The following is a 10365-nucleotide window of genomic DNA, read 5'->3' as shown; positions in this document are numbered from 1 at the left end:
CTATAGTAACCTGCCAGTCCAAGAAAACTACGGACTTCCGTAGGCATTGTAGGCCTTGGCCAAGTCTTCACCGCTTCAATTTTCTGAGTGTCGACTCGAATGCCATCATCTGAAATGACATGGCCCAAAAATGTCACAGAATTCAGCCAAAACTCGCACTTTGAAAATTTTGCATATAATTCTCGGGCTCGAAGAATTCCAAGAACGATACGTAAATGATCTGCGTGTTCTGATTCTGTGCGAGAGTATAATGTCATCAATGAATATTATCACGAATAAGTCCAAGAGTGGCCTAAATACATTATTCATCAAATTCATAAACACTGCCGAAGCATTAGTCAACCCAAACGACATCACCCGAAACTCATAATGGCCATATCTCGTTCTGAAAGCTGTTTTAGGAATATCTTATTCTTTAACCCTCACTTGATGATAGCCCGATCTCAAGTCTATTTTAGAAAACAACTTGGCACCCTGTAGTTGATCAAATAAATCATCAATCCTGGGGAGAGGATATTTGTTCTTTATCGTCACCTTGTTAAGCTGCCTATAATCAACACACATTCATAGGGAACCATCTTTCTTTTTCACGAACAAGACTGGTGCTCCCCACGGGGATGAACTGGGCCTTATAAACCCCTTTTCAAGCAAATCTTTCAACTATACTTTTAGCTCTTTTAATTTTGCCGGAGCCATTCGATACGAAGGAATAGAAATAGGCTCGGTGTCTGGTAATACATCGATAGCGAAATCAATCTCCCTTTCTGGAGGAAGACCCGGAAGTTCGTCTGGAAATACATCTGGGAATTCATTCACCACCGGAACAAATTGGAAAGTTGGCGGCTTTGCCTCGATATCGTGAACCCGAACTAGATGATAAATATAACCTTTAGCTATCATCTTCCTCGCCTTGAGATAGGAAATAAACGTACCCTTTGGGGATGCTGTATTACCCTTCCATTCAAGTACGGGCTCTCTCGGAAACTGAAATCGAACCATTTTCGTCCGGCAATCGACATTAGCATAGCACGAGGCCAACCAATCCATACCCATAATTACATCGAAATCTATCATTTCCAACTCGATCAAATTGGCTCTGGTCTGACGATCACATATCACAATAACACAACTTTTGTACACTTTCCTTGCTATTACCGGATCACCAACCGGAGTGAACACCTCGAAAGGTTTAATTGGCTCGGGTTTCACCCCAATACAACTAGCAACATATGGGGTGATATAAGAAAAAGTAGAACCCAGATCTATCAACGCATACACATCACGAGAGAATATAGTCAATATACCTGTAACAACATTTGGGGAGGACTCAAGATCCTGTCGCCCGGCTAAAGCATATACGCGAGGCTGGACATTTGATACGCTCAAATTACACCTTTTTATGGCGTAAAACGGATGTTGTCAAATATAGTAACCCAAACAAGGTTGGGTTCGAATCCCACAGGGAATATGGAGAGAAAAGGTTACTAATCGTATGCGATACTAGTCTTTAAAGACTTTAATCCTATTCCTGATAGTTTGAATTGGTTGTTGATAATGTAATTGAATACTTTGACTTGAAACGTAATTAATGCGAGAAGGAGACTAAGGTTGTGTTCCCCAACTTGATTAGATATTATGCTTCAAGTTTCAATGTGATATATTTCTAATGGTTGTTCTATGAATATGCACTTGATCTCTTACGGACTTCTTAATGTTTCCCAACAGTTAAGCAGTATTTCCTCTTTATGATCCTTCCAAATATAAAAGAGTTGCAATCAAAGAGCGACCAATAATGCCAATTTAGACTTGTTTTTATTCCTAAGTTAGTCTATTAAACGAAGGTTAACGCCTCGAGTCATTGTTATTCAATCTTACCAATATTAACTCTCTTTCCCAAGAAAAGTTAATATAATGGCTTCGACTAATGCTTGCAATCATTACCCAACGCTAACGCACAAAGATAGAATAAATAATAACAACCATTATGCATATATCAATAGTAGAAACCCATTCACATAATATCCATCATGGGACCCACAACCTTAGCGTTAAAATTAGCTACTCATAATTTTGGCTAACAAAGAAAGCTTACAAGTTAACATAATATACTTACGATGTGAATACAATATGGAATGAAAGTGAAGTTGTTGCCTTGAATGCTCCAACCACTTCTAATATTAAAACCCTAGAGTTAATGCTCCTAAAGAAAATCTGAATAATGAAATAAAAATCCTACTTTAAGTATTTATAGGGATAAAAATTGCGCCACGTTTCTGGACAAAAACACCCTTACGCGGCGTCGTTACGGACCGTTACACAGGTTACGGTCCGTCCTTTGGTTCATCCCTTTGTAAACATGATGTCACGGTCATTACGCGATGGACCGTAACTCAGGTTACGGACCGTCCTTCTGGGGCGTAACCTGTGAAATTACTTAGCAACTTTCTGGAAAATCGAGAGACGTTACGGTGAGGGTTACGGTCCGTAACATGTGCTACGGTCCGTAATCATGAGTTACGGTCCGTAACATGAGTTACGGCCCGTCCTTTATAGCGGCACGTATCCTCTCTGGTACGGATCAAGTTACGGTCCGTAACATGAGTTACGAACCGTCATTTAGCTCCAAGTTGTCCATTTTTTCAGCATTTCTTATTATTTCTGATCCTTATTCGACCAACCCTATAAAACACAAAAATAACATAAGAAACGATGTAAAAACACTTAAAAACAAGCAACACTTCTAGTTACAAAGGCATAAAATGAGCCGAAATTCACGACATATCAACACCCCCAACTTAAGCTTTTGCTTGTCCTCAAGTAACTACAACAATACTCACTACTAACACACGACATCTTAGCAAAATAAGAATGACTACGGTAGTTTTGGCATGTGTTTCTAGCACGGAATCTTCAATCCAAGAAAAATATTTAGGCTCTTATCCATCTCCTATTTGTGACACAAGACGCACATTTCAGAAAATTTTCAATTCACTATGCAACCTCAATTAATGACACAATCATAGTATGGGAGTCTCTATGCACATGAATTTCAACTTCCGGAAAGCCAGTTACTTTGAAACCTACAATCCTTACACCCTCACATAGACCAAAGAATGTCCCAACACATATTTACAACATAAATGGGATAGAAGACTAAAGAGACAGAAGGACACTCACACTCACAAAGAAATTTTGCATACCATGCGTGCACATACCATAGACTTGCCTTTATTTTCCATGCCTTCAACTTTGAACAATTTGACTGTTATCACATTAGGACTTTTTGGGCTTGTAACATTGGCTTAGGGACGGGTAGGATAAATATTTGGACCGCGGTGACTCACCCTCCTCGACACTTCTTTTTGACTTCATTCACCATTCTTCCTATTATTTCTGACCCTCCATCTTCAACGTGGATTTATTTAGATCCTATATATATATATATATATATATATATATCCACGCTGAATCGTGCCCCTTAATAATTGCGATCACCCCCAACAGGCCTTTGGCCTCATTTTCCGCATCTTTTACTTATCACCCCCAACTTAGGCTTTTAGCCTCATTTTTCGCATTTTTCACTTGTCACCCCCAACTTAGGCTTTTAGCCTCATTCGCCATTTTTCAGTGTCAAGGAGGGACTTGGTGCCAAATGGGTTTATTCACAGAAGGGAAAGAGGTTACTTCACGGTTAATCGAAGAAAAAGTCTATAGGCTCAAAATGGGAGACTAGGGATCATTTTCTGTACGGGCTAGGCTCATTTAAGATAAACATGCTTTGGGGTTAATACAAAGAAAGCCTAAAATCACTTCACAATCAAAATCTCCTTAGAATTCACGCACGACCAACCGGGCATGTTATAGATTACAAGCATCATATGCAAATAGAAACTAAGAACTCACAACACAATGGCATAAGGATTGTTTAAATACTCTGACTTCATTTCCGTTTGAAGCTTTCACATGCATGAACACCCTTTCTTTGCAATGTCATTAAAAGAACCATACATGTCAATATCAACAACTCATTCTTGATGTACATCACAAATTATTTTTCGGAGGGATATCATTGAACTGTAAAATACTTTTATCTATGCTATAAACACGGACCACCACCACTTAAGTCATTATTACTTTATTCCTAACTATCACAAAGATATAAACATGCCAGATTCAACATAAAAATGACATTCTTCATAATAAAAACAATACCAACAAAAACAAAAAGAAACAATAACAATTGTCCTAAACACATACTTACTATCACAATTTGGGATAAAATACCCACCAAAAAACAAAAACAATAAAAACATTATCCAGTATACCAAAACAACAATCCCAACAAAAAACAACAATTTTCCACACCCGCAACTTAAAAACATGCATTGCCCTCAAGGCATCAATATAATGCATCAAAAGAATGGAGGGCCTCCCTGGAGCGCACTAGGCGCTCGGATCTGCAACAACATCATGAGGTGGAGCAGTTGTGGCGTCAGGCTGGCAAACACTGAAAGTCCCAGTCACAGTGGGTGGGGGAGAAGTATGGTGAGCCGGCTCAATAGGATGGGCTGAGCTAGAAGTAGCACCTCTGGTGTCAGAACTCAGCCAGGACTCATGGCGGATCTTCTTTGTGACGATCCCCTTTGGGTCCCACTACTCAAGGTATTGTCTATGCCAGGGTACTGCCAGTCCGCACAGGGGCTTGCCCCATTATCCCTCTTCACGCTGCAGCGCTACGGGGTATCGAACCCGGAACCTCTGGCTCCTTTACATTCCCCAAAGGGAATCGCCTTTCACCAAGCTCGGGTGGGACTCCCGGTATTGGCTGAGCTGGTGCTGGGCTCGCTCCAGTGGAAGAGGTAGGACCACCCGAAGTAGGTGCGGCTGGAGCTGGCATGGGTTGTGTAGCATAAGCGGCTAGTGGAGCCTCAGAATCTGTGGGCTGACCCGTAGCAGCTTCCTCAGCACCCATGATAGCCAAGGGCAAGACATCTGATCCTGTTAGCCCCTACGGTACCTCAGAAGACGAGGCTGATGGCATTGAACCCTGGCTTAACATATCATCCCTCCCCTTTGTGATATCATAGATACTCCTGGCGATCACACTGTGATCGATAAGGGGGGGGGGGGGTTCTGGTTCTACACGCAAGCATAATAGCGTAAGCAGACATGGATGAATGAGGGAAGTGGCTGGCTGGGTGGCTCTCTCCCGAAGATCTGCTGCTACCAGTCGTCCGAAGTTGATCTTATACCTTGACATAATGGCAGCCACAAGAACAGCCTTGTCCGGAGTCAAATAATTATCTGACTGGGTAGGATGGATGCGGAACAGAACAATATGCCACCAAAAATTTGCCTCTGGGGTGAGGGTGTTTTTCCAAATCCGCGTGGTGGCTGTCAACATTGGAACTATGGCCCATTCGGGATCTACTGTCCGTGCAATAACTGAAGCCACCCATTTTCGGACGGAGATTGTATCCTTTTGTTCAATTTTGTATACAAACTCCCCTTCTTCCACTGCTGTAGGCTCTATATAATCTTCCTCGAATAGTATTCTATTGATGGCCGTCGGAGAGATGTTGATCTTCTTTTTTTGCACTACTACCTCGGTCATGGCCGACACTTGAGTTGCGCGCTGCCCTTTCTTTAGTTCTTTGAATACATCAGCCCTATAAGAAGCGTAGAATTCCCGAACAAGAACCGGGATGTAGGACCCCACAGAGTTTTTCAGAAACTCTAGCTTATGGAAGCGGATAGTGTCACGAATGCCTGGATAACCATCGAGACCATCGAAACAGACGTTCCTCTCCTTGAAAATACTCCGCCTTTGTCCTTTCCCTCATTCTTTGCCAGCTCACACCCCTTGTTGTATAAGTCTTCAGATCCCTCCACAGAAAATCGGAGGTCCTGCTCGTACATAGCCTGCATCCGACTGTCATTTTCTCTCCTTTCCTGCTCGCGCTCTTTTTCGCGCTCCTCCGCAGTAGGCTGTCTAATAGATGGTTGAGGTCGGTGTGTTGGGGTGATAGCCTGCCTGGGTTCACTCTGGCTCGACGAACTAGACGAAATCTCCTCCTCAGCCGAGGAGGAACTTTTTGATGGTGGGGCTGGCCTGCTGCGTGCGATTGGCCGCTTTGTAGCCCTGACGTCTTTGATTAGATCGTCGTCACGCAGGCGTGAAGTTACTTTTCTTGCAGCACGACCTGTTCTTTTTCCCACAACCTTAGGGGAAACTTTCTTTGCTTGCCGTAGTTTACCCATACCTGTGGAAGGTAAAGTTAGATATAATACACGAGAAGCTGTTCAATGCTACAGTTTATGGGTTCAAGTTATGACTTCAATGAGCTCAGGCATCGTAACACAGTCGACGGACTGTCGATAGTGTTACGGGCCGTATCTTCCAACCGTAACGCAGTTTGTTCATTTCTAACACAGGGGCAGTAACACATTCGACGGTCCGTCATACGTGTTACGGTCCGTAACATGGTACCGTAACGTAACCAAAATTTCCAGAAAGTTTTTTGGAAATCATAGGAGTTACGGTACGAGGTTACGGACCGTCGCATGTGTTACGGTCCGTAACACCTCACCGTAACATCAGTCAAATTTCCAGAAAGTTTTCATGGAAATCATCAATGTTACGATGTGGTGTTACGGTCCGTAACATAGGTTACGGTCCGTAACATCCCACCGTAACATCAGCCAAATTTCCAGAAAGTTTTCTTGGAAATTATCGGTGTTACGAAGGATGTTACGGTCCGTAACACACGTTACGGCCTCGTAACACAGAACGACCGTAACACTCTTCCTCCATCCTTCAGTGATTTCTGCTTTCTTTTCGCCTGTTACGCTACATGATACGGACCGTAACATGAGTTACGGGCCGTAACTTGGAGCGTCTCGTCTGGGAAAACTCAGCAGTTATTTGGCTTCTTCAGTTCTCAAAATCCTACCACATTAGCACATCAAAAACACAACAGAACACAAAGGAACTACAAAATTTAAACTACTTACAAAGCGGTAAATGTGGGTTGCCTCCCACACAGCGCTTGGTTTAACGTCACAGCTCGACATTGTACCTCATTTTTGAGTTCAGGAATCGTATTTCAAGCGATACCTATCAACGACCTTACCATCATCAATACACCAATGGTAATGCTTCACCCTTTGTGTATTCACCTTAAAAGTCCGAGTGCCATCCTCGGATTTCATCTCAACATATCCTTCCATTTGTTCGGCATCAAAATTCACCAAGATGGCCGATAAAGCTTCACCCAAGCATTCTTCCTCCATTTTGAATTCTACCGCTTCATCCACCTCATCAACAGAATTAATGACTGAAATACTTTGATAAGGACTAGGTAATTTCATGCCTTTGCTGGCGTGAAAAGTCACCTCTTCATCGTTCACCCGGAACTTGATCTCATGCTTCTCGGAATCCATAAGAGCCCTCCCCGTCGCAAGGAAAGGTCTTCCTAGAATAATAGGAATCTCTTGATCAATAGCACAATCAAGAATCACGAAATCTGCCGGCAATAGGAATTCCCCGATTTGAACAAGCACATCATCAACTACCCCCACTGGCCTTTTTATCGATCTATCAGCCATCTGCAATCTCATGGTAGTTGGCCTTGGCATCGCTAATCCCGATCTCTTGAAAATTTCTAGGGGCATAAGATTTATGTTAGCCCCGTTATCATACAAAGCCCTAGAAGAATCTTGCTGCCCTATGGTGCATGGAATTGTGAATTCTCCAGGATCTTCCCTCTTTTGCACTGTGGTCTTGGAAAGAATATCACTAAAGCGGTGAGTGATACCCACAGTGTCGTGTTTCAATGGCTTCTTCTTCTTTGTTAAGAGATCCTTCAAATACTTAGCAAAGCCAGGCATTTCTTGGACAACGTCCATGAAAGGAATGTTCATCGTCAACTGCTTGAGTTGATCATAAAATCGCAAACACTTGTCATCTTCTGTTTTTCTCACTAGCCTTTGAGGAAAAGGCGGTGAAGATTTGAACAATTGGCTCAAAGGGCGAAGAGCGCCAGAAAGTTTTGTCTTCCCCTTTTCCTGTTTCTCTTCTTGTTTCTTCAACAATTTGCTGAAGATCAATAACCTTTTTATTAGCACCTTGAAGTATTTTTTCACTTCTGGTGCTAATAGCAGCTGCATGCTCCACAGAGTTTACTCCACTACCTTTTGGATTTGGAACTGTATCACTTGGTAGTTGTCCACGTTGAGGAGTATGCACTTCTCGGGAAAGGTCTCTGAATTGCGATCAAGCTTCTGAATGGAAGCTGAATGAGATAGTTGAACCTGAGACATTCCCTTGATTGTGCTCTCTGTTCTGTCCTGATTCATTAGCATTTTCTGCATCATACTTTTGAGTTCCGCGGAATCATTAGACGTATTACCAGCAGAGTTGCTAGCTGAATTATCTCTCCATTGTTGGGAAATTGATGCTTGCCCCCTAGGTGGAATGTAGGGGTTCGAGCTCTTGTTGCCATAATGATTATTGTTGTAATTCCCTTGATTTGGATTGCCATGATCATTTCTGCCATAATTGTTCCCTTGAAATTGTTGTTGAGGCTTTTTCCATAGGTGATTACCGGGACCTTGATAATTTTTGCCGTTGATAACCCCCTTGCGAGTTGTTGACATAATTCGCATCTTCATATTGCGGATGCCTGATAACGTCCAAATCCACTCCTCAAAGAGAAAGTGTACACGATCGTATGCAATATAATTTACCCAACTATGAGTCGGGGTCGATCCCACAAGGAACAATATGCTAGGCGATTAAGAAAGTAAGGAACTTTCACCAACTAAGCTAAAGCCAAACGATAGATGATATTTTGGTTTTTGGAGAAAATTATAACTAATGCGGAAATGTAAACTAACCTAGAAAGCGAGTAAAATGATCAATGGCCACAAGTTTGGATACAAAGGAAATTACACTCAAGTAACGATCCAATGTATTTTACGATTTTACAACTAAGAACGAGTTTATGTTAATAGATAATGATTTCTAAAATCTCATTGAAAGTCTTCCAACCAAATCAATGAATTTCACTCTAAGCTTTTCCTAGCCTTAGAGTGTGATATTAGGCACAATCAATTTAACCTCAAGTAACTATCCTCTTCCGAGCTCAAGTTATTAGATGGGTTTAATGACCCAAATTCTTGTTAATCAATCTTTCCCAACCTAGATTTCCTCTTCCGAGCTCAATCAAAGTAAATGGGTGAGTCCTAGGGTTAGCTAATCCCTTTGGAAACATTCAAGAACGAGATCAATTAAAGAAACAATAACCCACTTCATTAGAAATAAAAATCGTTCAATACATAAGCATAACAAGAGTTTCAAACCAAACTTTAATCAAGAATATTTTCATAAACAAGATTAAAGTAATGGAATAGAAAGCTACACACTTAGATAATCAATACAAAACAAGGAATTGAAGAAAGGATTAAGAAATATCTCATTAAAGTGCTTCCAATCTTCTCCTCCAATGGTGTAGATGAAACCTAGCCTCCAAGAACTTGATGAAAAACTGCCAGAGATCCAAATGTTTTCCCCCAAGCCTCTCTTTTGTAGCTCCTCAATTTTTCCAAGTCCAAAAAATGACAAAATATGCCCCAACTTTCAGGGACTACCATATGACAAGACTTCACTATCACTAGAGTGCCAAGCTTGATTGTGGGTGCTAAGCTTATCGAGCAATCTGGTGATATTGACAAATGATTTGTCCATGAAGCATCCCCCAGCTGCAGTGTTGATAGCAATTTGATTCATGGTATCTAACCCCTTGTAGAACTTTTCAGTGAGGATAGCATCCGGAAATCCATGAGTCAGAGATTGAGCTAGATAGTATTTGAATCGCTCCCATGCTGCATATAATTGTTCCCCCGGAATTTGTTTGAACTCAAAGATCTTGTCCCGAAGCTCAGCCTTTTTGCTTGGTGGGAACCACTTTTTCAAGAATATATTGGCTAACTCGTTCCAGGTGTGAATAGTGTTACTGGGGAGCTTTTCATACCATTCCCTTGCTTGGCCAGCCAAGGACTATTTGAAAACCCGTAACCGCAGTACATCAACAGGAACAACACCTTGGGATTGTTGAGCACATACATGCAGGAAGTTTTTCAGATGTCGGAGTGGACAATCCTCCGAAGAATTGCGGAAATAGCCTTCAAGTTTCAATAGCTGATAGATAGAACTATCAATTTTGAAATTAGCATTTCCCGTTCTAGGAGGAACTACAGTAGAAGCATAATCAGCTTCGTTGATGAATTCCGCAAATACATTCTCATCCTCCTCTTCTTCTGGTGCAGGATGGTTCACTTGGATTCCCCCTTGGTTTCCTTGAT

The sequence above is a fragment of the Lycium barbarum genome, chromosome 4 (assembly GCF_019175385.1).
Source record: "Lycium barbarum isolate Lr01 chromosome 4, ASM1917538v2, whole genome shotgun sequence".
Taxonomy (NCBI): Eukaryota; Viridiplantae; Streptophyta; class Magnoliopsida; order Solanales; family Solanaceae; genus Lycium; species Lycium barbarum.
This window is presented reverse-complemented; position numbering follows the sequence as displayed.